Here is a 17,434-nt window from a genome sequence, read left to right as displayed (position 1 = left end):
AATTTTTTTTTTCAACCTACACACTGTCTCTAGTCTTTAAGGTTCTTTGGCTTCGTTGTGACTCATTGCCATAGAGGCCAGTATATAAGCTTTGTTGTTTGGGATAGTTCCTCGTTGGACGAGTCGGTAAAGTTGTGGGCTAGCACTCGCTAGGCCCGAGTTCGAGTCTCCGAGCGGCTAATGAAGAATTAGAAGAATTTATTTCTGGTGATAGAAATTCATTTCTCGCTATAATGTAGTTCGGATTCCACAATAAGCTGTAGGTCCTTTGCTAAGTAACCAATTGGTTCTTAGCCACGTTAAATAAGTCTAATCCTTCGGGCCAGCCCTAGGAGAGCTGTTAATCAGCTCAGTGGTCTGTTTAAACTAAGGTATACTTGACTTTTTTGTTGTTTGGGATAAGGTTATCAGCTTCGCCCTCAAAAGATAGAAACACTTTATTATTGAAACTGCGGCAACCACCGCAGTGAGTCCCGATTGCTTATTAACTTATGTGTAATTACTTTGCAACCAGACCTTATTTCTCATTAGCATAAGGATACAGAACACACACACTCATGTTTCTTAAATGTGTCAGATTCATTTTAACGGGTAGAATTGATAATTCATTAATGTTCGGATTATGGTTCTGAAATAAAGACGAACTTTTCGCATCGATCCTTGGTTTTTTCGTGAAACAATGATGGAGTAATAGGTAATTTTATAATTCAGGTTGTATTGAAATCAAAACTAACTCAGGGCGGTTTTCTGTGTTGATGTGGTGTGGCTTTATATGTTTTATTATATATATATATATATATATATATATATATATATATATATATATATATATATATATATATATGTATGTATGTATGTATGTATGTATGTATATATATATATATATATTGAGGTAAATGTAAATTAAGAGTTTTATTAACTATTTCGCTATCATACGGCAAACGAAATCTATTATTCGTAATTTACCGGTTATATAAGGAATTACGTTATCTTAAAGAATGAGGGCAAAAGTACGTGACTCCGTCGAAAGATGAAATGATTATATGAGAATGGAAAACCAAATTTAAGATTAATATATTCTTCTTCCTCCTGAGGCTGAATATAGGGACGCCCCATATCCTCCGTAAGGAGCAAACGAATATCACAGTTGCCATCGATATTAGGATGCAGAAAGTATTACTCTCCCGGAAGAGCCTTCGCGTGTTGTCCGTACGTCAGGTAATGGAACAAGTATACGCACTATACGGCGAGGCATAACTTCATTAGGACAACAAAAAGAAGAAGGCCATTCACGTAGCTTGTTTCCTCTCCTTATTTCTGATATTAGAACAAGACAGTGAAGGATTTCTGTTACGAAAATGGGAAGGGAATTCTCGTTCCTTTTCAAACCGTATCGTATATAGAATTTAGATAATGTAAAAGTCAAGATGATTCAGGCAGTGGTAATGATTCTGTTGTTAATAAGGGTGATAGTAAACAGAAAACGTAAAACTCAACCTTAATATATTTTTAAAAATATGTTATAGAGAAAAATCCTCCCTCCTCTCGTTTCAGATCAGTTGTAATTCATTTACAGTTAAATTATTATTCTTTATTAGATTTCTTGGCATGGAAGGATGGCGCCTATTGTGGTTGTATTGTGTTCGCCATTTTGAAATTGTGAAAGTCATTGAAGGTCAAAGGACGGAAGAAAATAAGAATATCAGTGCTGATTATGCAATTATGATTATAACAATGATATCTGAAACAATGATAGTAATAACGCTGTTGGTACTGTCGGGAAATGTTGAGTCAGGGGAAAACAGTTACGTTCATTTTGGTGTGTTGCCTTCTTTGTTCCCCTTTATTAAAGGTTTCAGTTCCCAGTGGCGTTTTGTTGGGGGTTTTTCTTCGCAAGAGAAATATCAATCTCCTTTCTGGCAAATTTTGCAACAGCTGGTAGACGCTTTCATTTCGTGTCGTACTTTACAAGGGAAAAGAAATGACTGTTTTATTCCCATCTCTCTAAAGCGTTTTTCATCATCTCTCTCTCTCTCTTTTCCCTTTTTTCACAAGCCTCCTAATTTTTAAATGGCATTTAGTAGACTCTTTCAGAATCAGGCCTCACATTTCCCTATCCAATTTCCTTTATCTTTTCTCAATCAGGCATTAGATTCCGCGTCCCTTTCACCTCTCCGTTAAAATAAAAGGGAAGGGGCTTTGATACGAAAGGTATTTTATCAATAACCCAGGCATTTGGTTAAGCATATTTGAAACCAGGATTTGATTTGGTCAGTTCCAGTAATAACTAGGATTTTATTATTAAGTTTTTCTTTTATAACCTTGGTATTATATGAAAAAAATTACAGATGTATTTTTTGCAAGTTATCCGGATTATTTGATGATAGTTTTATCTTTTTTGGACAGATAAAGGAGGTGAACTATTACCGTTTTTGGTGACAACTGAAGTAATTTATAAGATGTTGTGGCTTTGTCAAAAACATTTGTTTCGATGAAGAACTAAGTTTTTTTTTTTTTTTTTTTTTTTTTGTATCTGCTGAAATTGAGCTGAGGATGTCAAAGATTTCTTTGACCTAATCACGTGGAATCCATAAAATGCATAACACATATAATGATTTTTATTACTATAGAGGCTTGCTTTGCGGATTTCGTTCGGACACTGACTCGGCAAACCTGATGTTAAGTAGTCTTTATCAGTTTGCAATCCCAAGTTTATTTTATTTCACCATAAAAATAGGTTAGAGATTTCCTATATTTTCCATGAGAGAACTCAGGTTGTTAAGCGGCAGATGTAAGGTCAAATCATGTTAGATATCATTTATAAGTTTCTTTGATTGTGCTTCCGCTTAGAGCGAAGTATGAAGCTGGCCAGTGTTGAAGATAGGCGAGTTTTGATATAACGTGGTAACATATGACAGGGAAATAATGGAACGCTGACAAGCGATATCAGGTTACCTTCTGCAATCTTGTGTGTTTAAATCAATTTGGGTAAGAATTTACCATAATGAAAAGTAATTAGTTACGATGAATTAACAGGCTCGGCTTACTTTGTGCTGTTTGATTATCATTTGAGAGACAATTTTATATCTTTAAGCTGAAAAGATTTGATTTGCGTCGGACTGGAGTGTTTTCATTATGTTGTTGAGCTTTGTATGTCGGGAAGTTGCTATGAAATTCTGCTGATGCAGTTTGATGAGTTTATGGAAGTGAACAATTACTGATTTTCATTGTTGTAGGAATCTGAATCCATTCCACTACAGAGTCGAAAATGGATTATTAGTTATGAACTTACGCTCCATGAATCACAGTTGAGATTTCACTCTGGTTGAAATTTACTCAGTATTTTAAGCAAATATTCTTTGTATACATAGCATAATGTTGTGCATCCATATCATGGACTAGTGACTGAAGCTGTATCATGAATTAAAGAGGAAGATATTTACCTTGACCGCGGTAGAAGCTCGATTTATCGTCCTCGAAGTGGAGATGGTCTCTCCCTTAAATGATTTATATAAGACTTTTTTTATAGATGTTAACTGGATGTTTTGCTTGAAGTGTCTCGAGGAATGTGAGATTTAGTTATTCATTGAATCCAGGGGTATGTTTACTTGACCGACGCTGTACTTTGAATGTATATTTTTACAATGTTTATTAAAGTGTTTCAGAGCAGTGACAGTCACAAACTGAGATGTAACTACTATCTGATTATTAATAATTTGAGTACCATTTACATAGTAGCGACCAGGAGGCAGTTGTAGATAAGGACTGCGATTAAATCGGCTGGAGAGAATCGCAAGTGAAATTAATCACCATGAATTACAATAGATAATTGGAATGCATTATGCATTCAGAGGTTCCATTACTCCCGGCTTCCCTCTGAAGGCGTTCGTTATAAATTTTGGGGTGCTTTGACCCCCCCTCTCCATGTATGCCCCTCCTCTATTATAAACGTGAGGGTAATGGAAACCCATCCCCCATGAATTCTGAGGGACCTTCCCACTACTCCCCATCCTTCATTATGGATTCTAGGGTAGTGGGACCCCCTAGCATTTCCCCCTCCCTCATTATGAATGCTAGTGTACACGCACCCCCCCCCATCCCCGGCGCCTTCCAACCCTCTCCCCTCATACAAACTTAGGTGATTATAAATTCGCCGATTATGTTTCTTATTCGGCTTAGGATGTTAATTCCGGGGAAAAGGGAGTTGAATTATCTCTGGATGACTTATTAGCCTTAACGACTTTAAAGTTTGCGAATGAATTACAAAGTCGCGGGGGAAAGTTTACTTCGAAACAAACTTGATTGCGCTAATACAGACGGCGCTCGCTCCAAGTTAATGAAGGGTTTAGATTGGGTGGGAGGGAAGAATGCCCTACTACGCAAGAAATGGTCGCTGTTTAGACGATCAATCATTAGCTTTCGATAAAAGTGCGATCATAGGAATAAGTATTTCGGAGGAAATTTTTTTTGACATTTTGTAACTGACAAAGAAATGACTATCTTAAAAGACTTCTTAACTGTGGGTACTCTGGAACTCTCCTCTCCGCCCTGAGGGTCCCATTCAGTATTCCCCCCTCCCCCAGTGAATAAGAACTGGGTCATCACCTAATTGAACACCCAGGGATACTGCACTATGATTTTGCCCGCCTCTGACCCCTTTTCTAATAATAGTGACATGTATTCCGGAGATACTAAAAGAAGTTTCTAATGTTATTGACTTTGTGGTTTAAAAGAGAGCTAAGGCTAAACCCCAACGCACTGTGTAGCGTTATGTTTGCCGAAAGGAGCCTCTTGGCAAAAACATGATAGCCTTTTCGGTATGGTGCCACCATATACTCGTATGTTTCATTGCTTTTTTCCAGCTGTATAGGATATTGCCCTGTGATGTGAACTTTTTCGTTGGCTGTGACGGAGGGGGATTTATGGTATGTTTTAAGATGAAGAATTTAGCAGTTATATAGTAACAGCGCCATATACTCCTGTGCCCAATTTATATGATAGATTTGTTTTTCAGTTGCTTTATGTTCTGTCAGTATTGTGTTCATTTTTAATGGTAAAATAGTAATGATAACAATAATATTGATGATCAGACCCCATTTTAGAATTCTTTAAGCAATTCTTATGACTAAAATTCCACATGAACAAGATTGTAATATATATATATATATATATATATATATATATATATATATATATATATATATATATATATATATATATTTTTTACAATGTTATATAATATATAATATATATCTATATAGATCGATATAGTAAACATTCTCTAAACTACAGTGTTTGCTGCTTAAAGCATACGTGTGGGTCAACAATTGGAGTGGGAGAAAACATGCTTATAGCTCTTGCAACGTGCTACCTCTTAGACTTCCATCTATACAAATCAGACATTCAAGGAAATTTTCTGCTGCCCATCATGAATCATATATCTATTATATATATATATATATATATATATATATATATATATATATATATATATATATATATATATATATATATATATATATATTATAGATATATGATTCATGATGGGCATCAGAAAATTTCCTTAAATGTTCGATTCTTAGACTTCCATCTATACAAATCAGACATTTAAGAAATTTTCTGATGCCATCATGAATCATATATCTATAATATATATATATATATATATATATATATATATATATATATATATATATATATATATATATATATATATATATATATATATATATATATATATATATATTATAGATATATGATTCATGATGGGCATCATCATTAAATGATTTGTATAGATAGATAAGTCTAAATCGAACATTTAAGAAATTTTCTGATGCCCATCATGAATCATATATCTATAATATATATATATATATATATATATATATATATATATATATATATATATATATATCTATAATATATATATATATATATATATATATATATATATATATATATATATATAATAGATATATGATTCATGATGTCAGAAAATTTCCTTAAATGTTCGATTTGTATAGATGGAAGTCTAAGAGGTAGCACGTTGCAAGAGCTATAAGCATGTTTTCTCCCACTCCAATTGTTGACCCACACGTATGCTTTAAGCAGCAAACACTGTAGTTTATAGAATGTTTACTATATCGATCTCATTGGAAGGAATGGTTGTGACTGCTTGTTACATTATTCTTTCGACGCTGATGAAGCCTGTTGTGTATTTATTTATTCCATATGTAAACACGAAACATTGAAAGATAGCGAAAAATTCTCCCAAACTAGGCTATGTGCAATTCACGGTAATGTCATAGTGAATTTATATTTCCAGTTTATTGATTTTGTAGTAAGAATAAGGAGACTCTGTCATGTAGACATGACAACAGCAAATCATTCTGAGCCGTTCAGAGGACTAATGCTCTAAAAATAAGTAATTTTCTCTCTCCTTCCCTTGCTACTACCCTAATCTCCGATGGTCGACCGGAATACTATCTCCATTCATCGAATTAGAATCTGCTTCAATTCTTAGGCCACATTAGAATTTCAGTGGTTTCGTCCAACCTCCTTTAAAATACATTTTAAAGGAAATAACATGTTAACAGAGCGACAGCATGACAAGGTTGATGACAACACACCCTCGTCCAGTTCCGTTGGCGGAGGAAGCCAGGTTATAAATGTGGTGGGATTCTGCCAAAACTGATTTTTGTGCCTTCCGTGAAACTGTAGGTGTTCTTGAAAACTTTGCTGTGTATTTTTGTAAAGGTTCAGTCCACAATAAACACTCGTGATGTCACAGTACAGAGTTCTTTTGTAGTTGAAAAACTAAATACTACATTTTGCACAAAAATGGTGAAACTTAAATATAATAAGATATTTGACAGACAGTCTTTAGCTTTGATACTATATTAAGTGCATTAAGTTATTAATGGGAAACTATTTAATATTATATACATATATTATATATATATATATATATATATATATATATATATATATATATATATATATATATATAGTGCTTCTTACAGGGAAACTATTTGAAATATATATATACAAACATATATGCATCTATATACATACAAGTTGACCAAATCGACGCTGACCAGGAAAACCGAATGACACCGATACTCTCTCTCTCTCTCTCTCTCTCTCTCTCTCTCTCTCTCTTTGTTAAGATAGTTGCTTTCAGTTACATTGCCCAGAATTTTTAACATTTTACATTTCACCCCTTTTCACCCTCCATGCCTATCGGAACTGAACTTGGACTTAAAGTGCATCGTGAGTTTCACTATTCATCTCAGCGACCTCGAAAACTATGGATTAGACACTAATATCTGTCGTTTTCGATTATTTTTACATGTCACCTTCCCACCCCAACCCCCTTTGTTGTCAGTGATATCTTACCCACAGAGTATTCTTTTCCAGACAGTAAGTCATATGAATACCGAAATTAGGTATAATAAACCCGTAGAGTTTATTTAGTCACTAAGTCTATTCCCTTTCCCAGCTCCACCCCCTTTAGTGCCGTTTGGTGCTAGTGATGTCTTACCCCCACCAGTATTCTTTTCTAGACAGTAAGTCATATGTACACCAAGTTTGGTTGAAATTGCTCACTGCATTTCAGAGTTATAGTGGAACATACACACACACACACACATGCATCCATTTATATATATATATATATATATATATATATATATATATATATATATATATATATATATTATATATATATATATATCAAAGAGTTTCTCATTAATAACTTAATGCACTAAGTATATTAATAAAACTAAAGACTGTATTTCAAATGCTTTTTTGCAACTGTGGTTCATCGTTTTTGTGCAGCAATTAGCATTTAGTTTTTCAGTTGCAAAATAACTAAGCATTTCACTGTGAGAGCACGAGCGTTTGTTACAAACTGAACCTCTAGAAATATATATATATATAATATATATATATATATATATATATATATATATATATATATATATATATATATATATATATATGTGTGTGTGTGTGTGTGTGTGTGTGTGTGTGTGTGTCGTATAATTTAAACTGAGTGTCTATATATCATAGGATAATTCGTTGTTGGTAATTTAAATGCTCTACTAACCACTTGAAATTAAGATAGCTCATTGTTATAGCATAGCTCTTTGTTTTCCATTGATACGCCTTGCGTAGGTTTACTGGAGTGTGATGTGATCAATAGAGTCTGTTTACACGAAGACCGACGGGACCGGACATCTGGACGCCCTTTCCTAGCCCAGGGCTTAAGAAGAAGAAAAGATGGAACGTCATTCCCTCACGAAGACACCAATAATAATATATTTCTCTCTTTGTTTTTATGAGTCTTTTTAATTAGGTGTTCATATCTTCTCAGAATTTTATTGTTTTTCATTTTTTAAAAATTTACCTCTTGTTGTATGCTGTCCATCCTTCAATTTTTGGCTTTTCTCGTTCCTTTTTTTTTTTTTAGTTTTCTCTCTGCGTTTTAGGCTTTCTTTGCTTATTATTAAACCTCATCGTTTTTTTAAGAATTTTCCTGATTTCTGTTTTTCACCCTTTTTTCACTGGTCGGTTTGTTTATTTTAGGGCGTGTCAATTTTTTCATGTAGGTTATATCCATCTTAGACATTTCTAAATGTTTTTTTAATTACAATGTTTTTATTTTTCTCTGCTTTATTCTTCGTACTTTCAATATCCTTTACTCTGCTTTGTATTTTATTTACTCTTTTAAGGTTTATTCTCGGATTTGAAGTTTCGTCCAAGATTAGTTGATGGTTATTTTCATGATGATAAGTGATGACAAATAAACAGAAGCGGAACGCTTAAATACTTGAAACGGCAATGGTGCACTTACTTGATGTTCACGAGTATCAGATAAAACAGCATTTTATCTTTTTTCTTTTATTTAGGACATTGGTTTTTCATGAAAAATATTTTCTGTATATTTTATGCTTCTAACATAATAATTATTTTCGATCCCATACCAGTTAAGATACGACAGAAACTTTATTCAGAGTTAATCAGCATTTTTTTATCTTCTGTAAACAGAACACCCAGATATTAACCTAACATTTCACACTTGTAAACTTCGGAAAGAAACTGAAAATGAAAAGAAACTGGAGAGTGTGAAATTTAATTGGCCTTCCAGACTGAGAGACTGCAGCCATTGCATCAGCTGATCGATGAGGGGAGGAGGAGGAGGAGGAGGAGGAAATTTGTTGTTGCAAGTCATTGGAAATAGTTTTAAATAAAGAGGAGTTGGTTCCCTTAGAGAAAAATGCACAGATTATTGTGTCATTCTGGTTTAGGCTTCGGTCTTTTTCCTTCCTATTTTTCCACCGATTTTAAGTTGTTTCCCATCGGGTCTGTTTAAACACAAGGAATTGGCAGCTTTACAACGGTTTTGTTTATGTTTTGGTTGCGTCGTACGCAGTAACACCGCCACCACTAAGAGATACTGTGCGTCCCACAGAAATAAGATTTCGTATAAATGACACAAAATTTCTAAAATGTGTTATATATATATATATATATATATATATATATATATATATATATATATATATATATATATATATATATATATATATATATATATATATATATATGATGTGTATGTTCACAAATGTACATGGAAGGATGTTATCGAAGACGTGGATTATTTGACTGAAGACATTAAGAAATCCTAAATTGCTCACTTTTCGAAGTAGTTGCAGTATTTTTCCAGTTCTGCAAATTTACATATATAATCGTTTCCATGTAGTGTCACCGCAAAATTTCTGTATTTACTTTTCCAGTCGGGAGCTGCTCATTAGCATATATTTTCCCCTAGCGACAGCCTCGCATTTAAAACTCCAAAATTTTGTAGTAAGGAGCTGAGTTCCCCCTCACTTTGGTCAACACGAACTCGCTTTGAAGTTGTGCTGAGAGAATTAAGATCTTTTGCCAAACAGCTCTACGAATTTGATTTTGGTTAGTGTGAACGACTGAAGTTATGCCAACACAGAAGTTTTCAGAAGTTTTCGTTTTGAAAAGGAGTAAAGTATTGCTGTTGTGGTTATTGCTTCTGCTTATGCTGTAATCATCTATTAGTACGCAAAGTAGTGAGAGTGTTATACTATTGATTCTGTTACGAAATCACAAAGAAGGAGGCTTACTAAGGGTTTATTTTTAAATTCACCGCACAACATTCACGTGCATTATTTCTCTAATGCCAAGAGATATCTGCCTGCGATCTTCCAAGGTGCAAAATTGTGAAAAAGTATGAAATAGCTATATTACATTGGCGAAGGTAAATAAAATCCAGGAGCGTGTGGAATTATGGAAACAAAAGGAAAAGTTGAGAGGGCTATAGCGGATGATTATGTGAGTCACGTTCTGGTTTAATTGGGTCTAATTCACCATGTTGAAAACAGTTTGGTTCAGACGCTCGACACGGCTGCCTTGCCTTCTTCTTATCATTATGATTTTATTATTACATTAATATTGTACCTTTGCAGAGTTTTATGGTTGCAGCTGTCATTTTGAAGGATATTTTATTAGGAGCATTTATATAGATTATGCGTTTACATTCCTAACCTCCCATTCTCCACATTGAGGTGGGGTAGTGGTTAATAGAAATCGCCTCGGTCTTTGTGTCCTCGTCTCCCGTCACACTTCATTAAGGCCATGCCCTCGTAAGGGTTAACCCTCGCCACACATGCTCGACTCAGTTGTATTTCCCTCCCACAAACGTAGGTCGGGGGAACGTTATATAGGAATTACCTTCTATGTCCGTGTTCCCCTCCTTCTGGCTGTCAAACTGTATTTTGGCCATAACTTCTCAATGGTTAGACCTTGGAGACAAGGGTAAGGTCACACTTAGAGAACGAGCGAAATTCTTGTCCAGGCGGTAACTTTATAACTATGACTTTATAGATATACAAGCTTATATTGTTCTCAAATAATAGCTTAGAACCAGAAGGGCTGTCTTGATCCAGAAACAAAGTTTTATGGATATTCCTGGACGCTGGAAGAGCAGTACTGTTTAAGTATAGAAATTATTGAATATCAAGGAGACGTTTAGTAAAAATACATGTCTGCGCGTAACTTTAGCATGTAGGAATTGTTAGGACTATTCTGATTTTTCTTTAAATAACTACCGCCTCTCTCTAGATTTTTTTTTCAATCCAGATCACCAAACACATATATCGATAAGACCGGAGACCTCTACTTCGTTTCTTTGCTGTTATGTATTGAGTCATTCCTTTTCCTTTTTTCTTTTTTTTTTCCCTGTTCAGTTCCCTTAATGGAGACTTTCAGTCGAACTTTTAGGGTCTTATGATATGTATAGTGAGTGAGAACCTTACTTGGGCATTCGTGTGCTTTATAGTTAGTTATTATGGGAGGTCACAGTCTCGAAATCATAGGAGTATTTGGTTATTAGTACGAGATATTCCATGAGTGGAAATTATTTTTATGTTATTCTGCTGCAGATGTTTTGGATGTAAAGTCGTTGTTATGGGATGTGACACTAGTGGAATCTGCAATTTTATTCAGTTTGGGTCATTAGATTGATGTGGTTCACTCAATCAGAAATCTGTGCTTTTGAAAATGGTTCATTTTTAGCCTTTTGGTCTCTGGTGTGAGTGAAGAGTATATTTAGTTTTTGCTAAATTTTCCTGAAAAGGTTATTGAAATTTGTTCACTCTCTGTCGTCGTAATTAGTGATTGTAAGTTTTGTATTTATTGCATGACACTAATTTTCGATCTTTTTTCTGTCAGCATTCCGTCGATGATTCTTTAGTTTGCCAAACAAAGTTTAGTGGAAAATATTAATCTTATGAAATTAGTTATTACAAATTTGTTATAAAAATTGCAATATATGCTGCTTTGTCGATTTTTTTCTTATCTTTACGTAGGTAAACTGAAGTTATTACGTGAATAAATTATTGCATATAAGCATTGGTGAAATTTTAACATTTACAAAAGAAGCGAAAGGCTTTGCGAATTATTTAACGAGACATTTTATATACGTATCTTAATACCGGCCATATAGACATTATTCAAAGTCTATCTGCCATTCTTTGTGTTGAAGGATGATTCAGTCTCCCAGGTTACATCCAACAGGCCAGTTTGCCCTAACTTTCTTTTCGGGGATGAGAGAGTCCCCATTTTGTTCTGTAAGATGGCTTTTCCTCTGCGTAATGCCAAGTTCTGGATTCCTCTCCTTTCTTCCGATTTCCATGATTCATACGACACTCCCCTCCTTTAGGAATGCAGGTAGGTCGCCTCTTTCGGGGTTAGACCCTACTCTAGTTCCTCGTTGGGAGAGTCGGTAGAGTTATGGGCTAGCACTCGCTAGGCCCGAGTTCGAGTCTCCGGCCGGCTAATGAAGCATTAGAGGAATTTATTTCTGGTGATAGAAATTCATTTCTCGCTGTAATGTGCTTCGGATTCCACAATAAGCTGTAGGTCCCGTTGCTAAGTAACCAGTTGGTTTTTAGCATGTAAAATAAGTCTAATCCTTCGGGCCAGCCCTCGGAGAACTGTTAATCAGCTCAGTGGTCTGGTAAAACTCAGCTATACTTAACTTAGACCCTACTCTCTCTCTCTCTCTCTCTCTCTCTCTCTCTATATATATATATATATATATATATACATATATATATATATATATATATATATATATATATATATATATATATATATATATATATATATATATATATATATATATATTATATGTATGTGTGTCCTACCGGATTTTCGGTAAAAGGAATAAAAAAAGTACCGAAATTGAAATGCCATTTTGATTAATAGCCTTTAAATGCACTGAGATCATTTCCAGTGTTTGTTTACGTTTCCTAGTGAAGGTTTTATGGCCATTAATTTATGTGATGAAGGTAGTAAAGATCTTAATTACGCCTCACACTATCAGCTTCATAGTTTTTTATGTATATGAAGATAGCATCTCTCTCTCTCTCTCTCTCTCTCTCTCTCTCTCTCTCTCTCTCTCTCTCTCTCTCTCTCTCTCTCAGTAACTCCTCTGTGCGAATTCGCAGAATGTAAGGAAGTATCTAGCACTGATTCGTTCTGAACAAAGGAACTCCCTTTTAAAATGATTCGTCATAACTTCCCCTCGTTCAGCTTAGGAGCTCATTTTGAACGAGCAGAAATCGGGGGAAGATTTCAAGGCATGTCCCATAGATCCTCTTCTTGAACGTTGATTTTCCCTCATTTGAATGACAATTGAGCTGCTGAGATGTAATCGCCCAAAGTGAAAAAAAAAAATGCTCACATCAGTAATGAAAATGTAGAAGGTTTACAATTGGTTTTAAAGTGAAACAGAAGACTTGGGGAAAATTGTTGTAAGCGACAGAAATGTGAATAAAATAGAAAATGCGGCAGAAGTATTCACTGGTGGCGAAATTAACATTGGTCTGAACTGGCTTCATCGGAAAAATAGGAAATGTGGTAGGAACTTTTTATCTCTGGTGGAAGTGTGGAAGGTTTACCATTGACTTTATTGGAGCAAAATAAAAGAAAAAGAGGATTGCTGGAAATTTTCGTTGCGATGAAACTGTGAAATGTTTTTCATGGCTTAATTTGTTTTTAATTTTTAGAATTCCAATTGCAATAATATCATGTTCCGCGAAATATAATGTAGTATGGTTCATTTTCTCTGTAGGACCCAATCTCTGAGGTCATTTTTTTCGTCCGATATATTTTATTGCCAGTAGACTAGCCTTACGACGAAAGGACTGTTTTATAATTTCGGAAAACGGAGTCAGGCCAGAACGTCTGTATTAGGATCAAGAAGCAAAGAGTCTCACTCTAAAACACGAAAAGACATGATACGCTTAACTTATTTGCACACACACACATATATATATGTGTTTAAGATAGAAATCATCAACACACAATCACGTGTGGAACAGAGACCTGGGTTCGATCCCGACGTGAGTCAGAAATTTATTTATATATATGTGTGTGTGTGTGTTTGTTGTGTGTGAGGGTATGTGTGTTTGTGTGTGTGTATGTGTTTGTGTGTGTGAGTGTAAATTATATATTTACTGTAGAATTGTGTGTCTCGTATGATCGTAATTTCGATATATCTTTCTTTTTTATAAAGTTTTATTGTAAAGTACAATTCATAAAGGAGAAATAGATACTTTCAGGAACTTGAAAGGCATTAGTTACTGTACATTTTGCAACAATTTTTTTTTATACAGTGAATGATAAACCTCACGCTGAAGCAATATAGTGGAAGGTTTGAATTTTTAAATCAAGTAAAGATAGTTAAACTGTGATAAATTTGACGTGAAGATTATTCTTACTTTAGCTTAGCATTATCGCACTCCGAGAAAGTTCAAAATTTCTTCTCTAGTTCTGTGTTGGACCCTCATATTAAAGGGAGGTGACAGCTGATAGTATCTGTGTCGAGGATATGGTCATTTAAATAATCATTTGTTTAAGAGTGCCTTGTTCATGATCCTGTACTGATTTACATCATGTACTTTTACAACCCGCTCATCTAAATTTTGTTGGAACCTACCTGACTTTGTACAACAGTGGAAATAACTTATTCTTTAACTCTGTTACTTCATTGTGACGTATTTTTTCGACGTCTGCTATTTGATAATTAAGTCAGAATCTTAGCAAACAAATACTGTACGTACAGCTGACATTCATTCACAGGGATTCCTTTAATGGTACTCAGCTTTGTCGAGGCTTTACCATAACACTATTCATGAAGCAAAAAAATTTAAAATGGAATAGTTAATAACTGAATATTAACAGTCATTTGTCCCACTAATAACTGTACGTACAGCTGACATTCATTCACCAATAAACACTTTTAACACTATTCGTGAAGCCAAAAAAATCTAAAGTGGAATAGTTAATAATTGAATATTTATTCAATTATTAACTATTCCACTTTATATTTTTTTAACAGTCATTTGTTCTACTAACAACTGTGCGTACAGCTTACATTCATTCACACGGACCCCTTTAATGGTACTCAGCTTTCTCGAGGCTTTACCATAACACTTTTTTCGTGAAGCAAAAAAATATAAAATGGAATAGTTAATATTTGAATATTAACAGTCATTTGTTCCTCTAATGTGATCTAGGTTGTTTTATAACTTATAAGAAACACACCGGTGGCATATTTTACTGTACCAGCTATAGATTTTGGACTGATGTATTCACCATCGCTTTAATTTCGCGCGAATTCGGTGGTCATGCGTCTTGTGATTAAGTTCTGATGGCCATAGGGCTTACGGGATGAATTCGGTAGGCTTATCTCATATCAATTAAATTACGTTGGTCGAGAGTCTTAAGTGACTTAATTTTGGCCACCGCACTCGTAGCTAGTTGGATTCAGATAGTCGTAGGCCCCCACTCTTACTTATTCGATCTGGCATGTTCCACTTTTAATTGAATTTCGAACGTGCGTATGCTCTGCGTAATTAATGCGGCCTGGCGTATAACTGTTAATAGAATCCCGCGGCCTTATGCCTCACATATTAAATTCCAGCGTGAAGAAGTTCAGCTAATTGAATTCTGCTGGGCATTTCCCTCTGCCAGTGAATCATACCTCCTGCCTCTCCTCGGCACCTAAAGCGAAAATGGTCGGCGTCTTGGGTGGAAAAGAGGAACACATTCTTCCCTTTGCAACTTTTCGCCGTTGTGTATCAAGTTAAACCCCCCCCCCCCTTCCCCCCACTCCTTTTTTTAGAGAGGAGGGGAGAAATGTATGACTTGAGACAGGATTTGGCTTTCTGGGATATTTTTGGTAAGTTTGTCTCACAATCTTTTCATTGCGTTTACCGCCTTCTATTCCTTCTCGTAACTTGTTGCTAGGCCTCTCAATCTTTGGGTCTTTGTTTTACAGGCGGTGTTTGTCCTAAGATGCTTTTTATCCCTCTAGAAATAAAAAAAAAAAGATTGTGAGATTTCATTTGTTGCGAATCTTATTTCTTGTCTCGTTCAAAGGCCGAAGTTTTATCTTAGGGAAAGAAGTTCGTTAACTTATTATTTATCTTTATCTTTATATCTTCCTAGTGATAATTATCTGATCTGCTTTGCCCTTTCGATTTCCTCACCAGAAACAAGTAGTTCTTTTTTGACTCTTGGTATGTGAGGTCAAGTCCGTTAATCGATTGCATTTCCCGTTGAGGACTTATTCAAAACCGGTCGAGAGGAGTTTCCAGTTCTTCCAAAACACTTTCCAGGTTTCGATTCTTAGAGAGAATTTCTTACCTTTTTCAGATACATGCTTCGGAATATCCGAAGATCAATCCCGAATATCGTTGTCAGTCTAATGTGACTATATACCGTGTGTATGTATGTATGTATATATATATATATATATATATATATATATATATATATATATATATATATATATATATATATATATATATATATATATATATATATATAAAAACACACACGTGTATATATATATATATCACACATATATATATAATATTGTGTGTGTGTGTGTGTGTAAAGTTGTTTTGCCTTTGCCAGGCTAATAGTATATGGATAACATGTCATGGTTTCATTATGCTAGCATATCATGGAGTGAGAGTGTTTTCTGCGTCGTAGTTATAAAAGGTCAAGAGGAAGTCATATCCATGTTAGGATAAATACAGTGAAGATAACTTTTTTCCTCGTTATTATGGAAAGTGGTCTTCAGTACAGTAATATATGGAGAGAATCCTAGGTCATCATCACTCCAATAATTTGTATGGAGGCACTCGTAGACCTATAATGTGTGCAAAGATAACATTTGCGGAGAGAAGCCCTTACCTTTACGAGGTTAATAATATTAAAAGAGAAATCCACACCACTGATAAACCAGAATCGTGCAGATGTCAGACTTGTGATGTGCACAGAGAATCCCATGCCTTTATTAGACCAGTGATATGAATAGGGAATCGTATGCTGTCATCATATCAGTAATGTTCAGGCAGATGCCATTGTCCATTCATTAATTTTCAGACAGAATTCTTTGGCTTAGTCAGGCCAGCAATGTGCAGAGAGCATCACATGCCATTTTCACACCAGAAATGTGTAGAAAGAGTCCTGTGCCTTTGCTATGCCAGTAATGTGTGTAGGAATCGTATGCGTTTGTCAGATCAGTAAAGTGAGGAGAGATATGTGAAGAGAATGCCACGCCATTGTCAGACATAATATGAAGAGAGTGTCATGTCATCGTCGTACCAATTCTTCTTCTTCTTCTTCTTCTTCTTCTTCTTCTTCTTCTTCTTAGCAGATTTAATGAGTCTTTTCCAGGTGCTCTTGAAAACTATAATTTGCTCAGAGAATGCAATCCCACCGTTGATTAATATAGAGAAAACGCCATGTCTTCGCCATCCCAATTTGTTGAGAAAATTTTACTTCCCAAAGCTAAAAAAAATGAAAGGATTTTCACTAA

General features: G+C 34.9%; 1 protein-coding gene across 21 annotated transcripts in view; it reads left to right on the top strand.

The window, feature by feature from the left end:
• The window catches only part of Stacl (Stac-like), a 566,256-nt gene that overhangs the window by 209,052 nt on the left and 339,770 nt on the right, over positions 1 to 17,434 (top strand). The gene's annotated exons all lie outside the window — the stretch shown is intronic.

The sequence above is a fragment of the Macrobrachium rosenbergii genome, chromosome 50 (genome assembly GCF_040412425.1).
Source record: "Macrobrachium rosenbergii isolate ZJJX-2024 chromosome 50, ASM4041242v1, whole genome shotgun sequence".
NCBI classification, from domain to species: Eukaryota; Metazoa; Arthropoda; class Malacostraca; order Decapoda; family Palaemonidae; genus Macrobrachium; species Macrobrachium rosenbergii.
The sequence above is the reverse complement of the archived record's forward strand: the minus strand, read 5'-3'. Positions and strand labels throughout refer to the sequence as shown.